Genomic DNA, 10,039 nt, shown 5'->3' with positions numbered 1-10,039 from the left:
ATGTTCAGCCGATTTGTTACATTGTTTTTCGAAAACATGTTAAAATATACATTCTTCTTATATAAGAAAATGTATGAACATAATTTTATATGAAAATATGGTTTTTATTGCTGATAGATATGGTCTATTGATATAAAAATTAATTCAATTATTATAAAATAACATGTTAAAAATGCTATGGTTCAGAAAATTACATATTAAACATTCTTTTGATAAAAATGACTTCTTTTATTTCTAATGAAAAATCCCTTTTCCATAATTTGTAACTCCAGTGATAATTCAAGCTTGTTTAATTATCTTATGAAAAACCTTCTCTTTTATTACACTTGATATTGAAATAAACATCCAGGTGACAATACCCGGAGGCAGTAGATATCGACACCGCAATACCGGTCACCTGTTACCAATATATGTTACCAATACCAAATAGCTGTTGTCTCTCCTGATATCGATTTTCTGCAATATCGGTCATGAGGTCAATTCTTCCTCATGGTCAGATAGCATTGATCGTCACTGAGATAGAAATGATGTCAGTAGCTCTGTTGCTTGGGGATCCATATTGTAAGGAAGCCAGTCTTACTAATAATATGGAGCACCAAGCAACAGAGCTACTGACATCATTAACATGTCTTAAGTATGACACAGCTAAGGAGGGTGCTCGCAACCTCCGGCTCTCAAAGCGGGCGCTATACCAAAAGGCTTATTCTTATTATACTGCAAATAACGTGAAAAAAAGAAAATGGCTGTTTGTTAAACACATATGACCGCATGATGGTTTCTCACAGGACAATGGCTACGTAAGACAATTACCTTCGACCTTATAACCGCAGTAGCAACATGGGACATTTACTAGATATAGGTAATCATCTTATGAAGTTTAAAGGCCGTATGTTCAAGCTTTTTTCCAGTAATAGGCCAGAAACCGTTTTCAATCTCAAGGAAGCTATGACCTTATACCTTAAGATATTTGATCTAAAACGATAGAGGTCACCTTCTGGACACATTCAAACATTCTGTGAAATTTAACAGCCGTGAGCCTTATAGTGATATGATGTTGATCGAAATTCGTTTTCAGTTTTAATTCACTGTTTCCTTGTGACCTTTGACCTAGTGGCTACCAGATATTAAAAATGATTTCATTATTAGAGTCACTAATTTAATTAAGATAAATAGCAGTAGACATGACAGTCCTTTAGTTATAAAGTTTAACTCCTTGTTTTGTTTTTTTTTTTTGTTTTTTTTTTTTTGGATTTAACGCCGCACCGACACATGATAGGTCATATGGCGACTTTCCAGCTTTAATGGTGGAGGAAGACCCCAGGTGCCCCTCCGTGCATTATTTCATCACGAGCGGGCACCTGGGTAGAACCACCGACCTTCCGTAAGCCAGCTAGATGGCTTCCTCACATGAAGAATTCAACGCCCCGAGTGAGGCTCGAACCCACATCGATGTGGGGCAAGTGATTTGAAGTCAGCGACCTTAACCACTCGGCCACGGAGGCCCCCAAGTTTAACTCTATCCAGTTTTCGAGGCCAAAATGACATTGGACAACCCATCTGACCAATGAACAGACTCGATCAAAAACAATGACAAATAACAAACAGGGAAAGCCACGTTCCAAAAACGCAGCCTCTCCGAACGTTTACCCAGCACGCAGACGTGCACACGAACAACACACACACAAACACGTAAACGCTACTAATCGGGGATGTAAGATATAAACCCACCTACTGGGAACATCTTTATTTCTGTAGCTACTGCTGTCATATTTCTATCAACTCTTATTCTTATCATTTTTAAATTATCCTAGGCTTTAGATTGAAGCTATCTTTAGTTGTTAAGCAATGAGATTTTTCACATCCAAAACGGGGAATTTTGTGTTTAAATTACCTGTGGTGCATGTTTAATAAACCGGGTGTTTGTGTACAGAAGAAATATGGAACTGTGTGTTGATTAAAGACTAAATGAGATACAAGTGTATAATTAATCGGGTGCGCGAGGAACTGGCTATTAAAATGTTGTAGGCGGAAGCACCTGTTGTATAACATATATATGTGTTAAGTCAATCGAGTGATTTGATTTGATTTTATGGGTTTAACGTCCGTTTTCAGCAGTATTACAGTTACGTCAGGCGGGCAGTTTACCCAACAATCGTTCCTGGGAAGATCCAGTACATTAGGTACTAGTATCCCATCCTCCGTAAAAAACTGCCAGCTTTCTTACATAAAGAGACATGGTCGGTAGCAGAGCTCTAACCCATAACGCTCATTCAGTGAGGCTACAGTAATTTTAAGTCAGCGACTCTAACCACCCGACCACAGAGGCGGTCAGTCAATCGAGGAAATTTTATATTTAGTTTCAATCAAGGTTTTCTATGTCAAAAGTTAACATTAAAATTACTGTTTTATGAAAAGACATAGAACAATCGAAGAACAAACCAGATACATGATGCAGAGACTGTTCTGTTTGTGAATTATTTTATCAACACAACACAAAATAAAGCAGCTGATTTATTATAACGCTATCAAGAAACTACTACGATTACTACAAAAACCGAGAAAATATATAAATGACGAGTATCGCAGTGCAGTGATGCGGTTATATCATATGACCTGGTATACGTCAGAGAGATAAACATTTCATACTTTAAGCAACATACACAACAGAGACACAGTATAGCGCAAGCTATATATTTCAATCACTTTGCATTGCTTACAACGTTTTTTCGAACTTCGGTATTAAGTGAATATTGTAAACTCTATTTACTTCTTCATGTTTCAACTAAATATTTCCCTTATATATATATAAAATGTATGCGAAGCTGTGTAATTGAAAGAACTGATTTGCAGACACAATATTGTAGATCAACATGCTAAAAATTGCATTAGTATAGACAGTCATTACTGAATATGATTGTAAAACTAAGATAAATGTACTTGCACCAATAATAAATGCTGGATTAGTGTGTCGGCGAAAAGGGAAATGTATTATTTTGTGTTGGTCAGTTACATGAATGAAATATTTAAAAAATCTTATATGTAACAATGAGTAATGTCGTTATGTATTTGAAAGCTTTCTATCCTATAAAAATCCTTTACAATAATTTTGTCACAGCCTAGGTCCAATCAACGATTGTGCATGTGTAATAAGTTATAAAGATATCGGCATTCATTCAATGCATTACATGTTGCATTTTCTGACACCTTGGGAACTCATCTGTAGATTGTTATTGTTTCGATTTCATCGCCACTGTCAGTTCAATCACCAATCTTTTAAATACCACCGTGGCATTAAGCGTTACGGTAACCGCAATACGCATAGGTGTGATATATCATTAAAAGAACTAGTTAGCAGGTGAGTGAGGTCATCTCCAGCCCATCCATCAAACAAAAAACGTAGTTTTGATCAAATTTAACTTTTGCGGGACTGAAGTTGTAAAAAACATAACGTACAGATAACTGTATGCCATAATCATGCTTGAAAGATAGGAATGTCAGTGGCAGGAAAAAAGCAAAATAGTGGAATTCTCCTTTTGGTTGATTAGCATATGTATGTTTTTAAAATGACCTGTCAGTATCTCACGGAGACTTTCGATTTCATACTTTACACAAATACGAAATATATGATCTGATCTGATATATACATGACCTCGACATACAGAAACTTACGTTTTTGTGTCTGCCCACATTTTCCCATGCTAAATAATTTTAATTCTTGTATAAATTTAGAAACGATATTTTACAAAGATAAGACGCTTATTAAATTTATAGCAAATACGTGACGGTTCTGTAGAACTATAAAGTATTAAAATAATGTGCTTCAGGCTGCAGATTCTGATGATAAGTTTTCTACAGGATAAATCCCTTCATGACGTGAATATCCAGTTTTATTTAGCATGTAAGTTCCGTGTTAAAATATAATAAGTTAGCTATTATCTAGGCTTCAGAATTTTAGCAATATTTACAACATACTGGAGTGACTGTCAGATCCTTGTATCCTTTTCTTTGATGTGTAGTAAATAATATCAATCGGTTAATGTACTAATGTTATGTTTTATGTGGTCTTTAAATTTGGCAAATACTTAATTAAAATTATTTCGGTTTTGCGGTATTAATTACTCTTTAACATACATAGATAATTGCATTACTATTAGACAGCTGATTATATAAACATCGTAGGAGGTAACCACATGATAATTGCAGCCGTTTTTCAAATGCAGCACAATAATTTGAGAGAAATTAGTGTCTACTTTACTTTTTGGAGACCAACACTACAAACTGGAATGTCATGGTAGAATGTAACCCTGAAGATGTAGTTTGCAGACATGTTACTTTCAAATTTTCTTGTGGTTTGTTAAATGTAGTGCGTTTTCCTGCACGCTCAACAATATAAAAGATAAACGGTAAGGGTGGATTCCCCGGAAGCACAGAGCACCCAAAACACAGCCATGGAGTCATGCATCGCAAAGTAATCCCACAACAAAAAGAAAATGCAACGGAAAAATATTATAGACAGGTTGATTCAAAAATCCAACAAGTACATTATAAATATATGCAAAATACAGTAAAATAGGGGGGGTGGTGGGGGTGATGAGGGGTACATAAAAGGGTCGGATGTTGGGGGAAGGTGGACCAAGAATGAATATGTAACAGGGAAAGCCACGTTCCTTAAACGCAGTATTCCTACAACATTGCAGACACGCACGTACAAAAGACAAACACACATACAAACACACACACATACACAGATAAAAAGACAAGTAAGAAAAAACAGTACTGTGGGGCGCCGCTCATGACAAACGCGCACAGAGATATATATATATACACACACACACACACAAACACGCATAAGCAGGAAAAAACAACAGTCGGACAAATTTGAAATCGTCTCTTTTATCATATATTTCCGTTTCTAGATTACCATTCACAATTGTTAAATTTAAGTTAAAAAATGAAGCTTCTAAGTCTGAAGTATTAGCCTTGTTAAGCTGTAACTCTTTTGGATAAATGTGTTTCACCATTTCTGAAAAATATAGGTTGTCCATATTCAAAATATAATCAAGTACTTCGAGGTTCCATTAAAAGCTTCAATAATTTCAAATTGTGTCTCAGTAGACAACTTACCATGAAGTCTCGTTCATAACCGTATAAGAACAAATCCGCAATGAGTGGGATGCAGTTAGTCCCCAATCGGGATACCAATTACTTGTCTGTAAGTTTAATTGCCAAAGTTGATGAATATGTTATCTAATAGAAATCTTAGAGCTTCACAAACCTGATCATAACTCCATAGGGTGTATCTTTTAAATTTTCTGTTAGAACAAAATGCTCTAGTTTCCTCACATGCCAGATAATTAACGTTTTCTCTTGCAAAACGCACAAAAAAGTCAGACTGTTACATGCAATGTATTTTATAACATCATTGTAATGTTCAAATTTAAATTGTGTCATCGTTAACATATTTTATTAACATTTATGAAGAGCTTGGAGAAATTCTTGATAGATTTAATACTGAAAGATATTTCCGGAAAAAGCAATGCATATTTAAGCACCGCTTGAAGTTGAATTTTCAGTTTGTAAAATGGGTTGAATTTATCACAATATATATTGATTCATAAATAAACTGTATATTTTGAGTGGTTCCCCTGTATATTTGAATATTCTCAGTATAATATTTCTATTGTCAAATCATTCTATTATTATAGCAATAAAAGCGCATTGGTGAAACAATAAGCATTATCTTTTCACCCATGAGCTTTTAATGACGAAAACATATGTTAAATAAATGATAGTAATTCAAACCTTTGTGTGTATGTACTACTAGTTGTTTTAATGTTAACCGGGGAAGGATACACACTCTGGTAAAATTCTAAATGCGTGTGAGATATGTGTATGACTAGAACCTGCATACCGGGAAAAAAATTTTCATCGCTCAAAATAGGCTCAAATTTCGAGAGATGACTAATTTTAAGGTCAGGATTATCGCGGTATTGTTAGATTGAGCTGGGGGAAATTCCCCGGTTTGTGGCGAATCCCCGGCTTGTTGGCGTGTATTCATACGAAATTACCCAGTTGGCAGCGTTACAACCCCCACCACACACACACACACACACACACACACCCACACACTTGAACAATAAAACGTCCAATGACTTTACTAAATACAATTGGAAAATTGCCATGACCCAAATTCTTACAAAGTTTGTAAACCACACCGCCATTAAATTCGGGTTTTGATATCTTCTCGCAGAAGTGTCTTTAAATTACTGTTATATCTTAAAACCAAATCTGTATAACGATGGTAAAATTTAGCAAGTATTTACGTAATTCATAAAATGGTAGTCTTGTTGAAGAATTTTATTCGTAATATTTTGATTACGTTCATTGAAACTCTCAACATGACTACTTGCTCTTGCAAACCGAATTAGTTGAGAAATATATGTCCATTTAGATGTTGTCTGGGGTACATCCCCATTCAAAGGAGGGAATTTACAGTATTAAAATTAAAATCATCCCTCTTGTCATAAATTTTGGTATATATAAAATTGTCATAAATAGAGAGATGTAAATCTAGAAGTGAAGCAGTAGTTTCCGAATTGTTAGTGCTTTTGGGTAATAGATAGCATCCACCAATTGAACAAAAAAAGGACTATCAATGTTAAGAATATCATCCTGATAGCGTGATGTATCATTAAATGCAATAGTAATGTCTGCCTGCGAATTTGATGAAAGGCTCAACACAAAAATTCTTTCATAACAATATAAAAACAAGAGGGCCAAGATGGCCCTAGGTCGCTCACCTGAGTAACATACCATAACAGTGTAAACATGTTTTACCTAGTGATTTCATGGAGACAAATATTCTGACCAATTTTCATTAAGATTGGACCAAAAAACGTGGCCTCTTGAGTGTAAACAAGCATTTTCTTTGATTTGACCTAGCGACCTAGTTTTTAACCCCCACATGACACAGGTTCGAATTTGTCCAAAATATCATGAAAACAAACATTGTGACAAAGTTTCGGGAAGATTGGAACAAAAAAGTAGCCTCTAGAGTGTATACAAGCTTTACCTTTGATTTGACCTAGTGACCTAGTTTTGTCCCCACGTGACCCAGATTTAAAATCATTCAGGACTTCATGATAACAAACATTCTGACCAAATTTTATGAAGATAGAATCAAAAATGTGCCCCCCCCCCCCACCACACGCCTAGGGTGTAAACAAGCTTATTCTTTGATCTGACCTGGTGACCCCACATGACCCAGATAAAAATTCATCCGATATTTCATGCAGACAAACATTCTGACCAAGTTTCAGGCACATCAAATGAACAAGAGTGTTAACAAGCTTTTCCTTTGATTTGACCGGGTGACCTAGTTTTTGAACCAATATGACCCAGTTTCAAACTTGGCCTAGGAATCATCAAGATAAACATTCTGAACAAGTTTCATGAAGATAGGGTCATAAATGTGGCTTCAATAGTGTTAACAAGCTTTTCTTTTGATTTGACCTGGTGACCTAGTTTTTGATCCGATATGACCGATTTTCAAAAGTGTCCTAGAAATCACCAAGATAAACATTCTGACCAAGCTTCTTGAAGGTAGAATCATAAATGTGGCCTCTAGGTTGTTAACAAGATTTTCCTTTGATTTGACCTGATGACCTAGTTTTTGACCCGACATGACCCAGTTTCGATCCAGGCCTAGGTATCATCAGGATAATCATTCTGTGCAAGTTTGTTTCAAATCAAAGCATAAATGAAACCTCTATATTGCTGAAAGGGCCAAAATACAAAATTTTGGGCAGTAACTGTAGAACCCATGACGGAATCTAGCCGGTTTTCGAAAGGAACCGAGATCTTATTTTGACTTAAGTTGCTTTTAAGTGTGGTTAAAATCAAATATAAAATGTCACTTCTATCGTGTTCATAAGGTAAAAATTAACAAATGTTGGCTCTTTCAGGGGTCAATCAGAGGCCGTAACTCCAGAACCTATGATTGGATCTGACAGATTCATCATGGAATCCAAGATTGGTTGTTGTTGAAGATATTTTGCAAGTTTGTATCAAATCAAGTCTTAAATCAAGTCTCTTTATGGCTGCAAAAGCCAAAACAGCCAATTTTAGCCCTTTAAGGGGCCATAACTCTGGAACCCATGATGGGATCTGGCCAGTTTTAGAAAGGGTCCGAGATATTATGCCAATACAAGTTGTGTGCAAGTTTGATTAAAGTTGATTGCAGAATGTGGTCTCTATCGTGTTCACAAGCACAAAATAGCAAATTTTGACCCTTTAAGGGGCCAAAACTCTAGAACCCATGGTGGGATCTGGCCAGTTTTCGAAAGGAACCGAGATATTATGTCAATATATTGTATGCAAGTTTGATTAAATTGATTGCAAAATGTGGTCTCTATCGTGTACACAAGCAAAAAGTTTTTTAAAAAATGGCCCTTAAAGAGACCATAACTCTAGAACCCACGACGATCTGGCCAGTGTTTCAAAGGAACCGAGATATTATGCCAATTCAAGTTGTGTGCAAGTTTAATTAAAATTGATTGCAAAATGTGGTCTCTATCGTGTTCACAAGAAATTGTGGACGGACGGACGGACGACGGACGCAGGGTGATCACAAAAGCTCACCCTGTCACTACGTTACAGGTGAGCTAAGAAATCTGCGACAAGGATGCACATTTAGTTCCCATGGGAATACCAAACCGGGTCTGCTATGACTTTGCCTGGTAACAGTCGTTTAAATGATCTTATCATAGATTAACTCTCACAAAAGACGTTGATTCATTTCTTTTTTAATTCTCTGATCCTTTGATATCATGGTGTACGTTCAATATCTATGTCACAGAATTCCGCTTAAAGCCGGTGCTCGGGGATCTGGGGGCTATTGGGGTGTTGCACTTTCCATTAGCTCTCATAAACAGACTTGGTCAGATCGAGTCTGCTATAATTATGTTTGCCTAGTTTTATTCTTTGCTTTGAAAGGATCCTCTAAATTGTATTCATGATATCTTATTACATTACTAATAAACATCATATAAATACATCTCTATGACATAGCATAAACAACAGTAAATGCAGAAGATCTAGAGTTGGGTAACAAGTTCTCAACACATAATATACCTTCCCCTTACAATATTCATGAGATGTGTCTATAAGATATACTTTTCAGTCATACAAAATGTTATAATACTGAAAAGAAGAGAAGAAGAAAACAGAGAGAAGAAAAAGGAAGTGTAACAAAATAGAGTACTAGTACTTTGTTTTTCTTAGTTATATTACTTTGGCTATTATGGGATTTAGGTTTGTTTGTTTGTTTTTGTTTTGTTTTTTATTTATTTAATTTTGTTTGCAAAAAACACACAAAATGCACTTTAGTACTTTTAATTTCGATTAAAGGGCGATACATGTTGTCCTTATTTGACTAGGCGTATGTTTTCTTTGATTTGTACTTTAGAACACTTGAAAAAAGATGCCTGTTATTTCGGAATGAGACAATTAAATTATTTCGGAATGAGACAATTAAATATTTTCAGTCTGCTTGTGTCATTTTTTCTCCGAACTTAAGTAACACCAAGATGGTTGTGATCACTAACAATTTCAACTGGCATATTGTCAAATGTAAGATTAACAATATGCGGCATTACGTTTGAAAAAAGAGTTGACTCTGTTTCAGTAGGGTTAAATCTACTAATCACTGGTGAGCCCATTGCAAAACAATTAAGAGATCATGGTTTAAAATACTTTCTCGATCGGCAATATTTGTTTATGTACATGCTAGAAAATTATCGTCAATAAATAGAGGGCAAATACTCAGTACATTGCCAACGATATCATTTTCATTCACGAGAAATGAAGAGGACTTAACACAGACCTTTGTGGAACTCCAGTTATCACGGTTTTGAAATCTGATTGAGACGACTCGACAAATACAAGTTGATAACAATTTTATATTTTTTTATCGAATTCATAATATCAGGATGACTCCATTTTCTTGTTACTGAAATGATGCACGTTTATCCCAGACATG

Source organism: Mercenaria mercenaria, chromosome 5, assembly GCF_021730395.1.
Source record: "Mercenaria mercenaria strain notata chromosome 5, MADL_Memer_1, whole genome shotgun sequence".
Classification (NCBI taxonomy): Eukaryota; Metazoa; Mollusca; class Bivalvia; order Venerida; family Veneridae; genus Mercenaria; species Mercenaria mercenaria.
The sequence above is the reverse complement of the archived record's forward strand: the minus strand, read 5'-3'. Positions refer to the sequence as shown.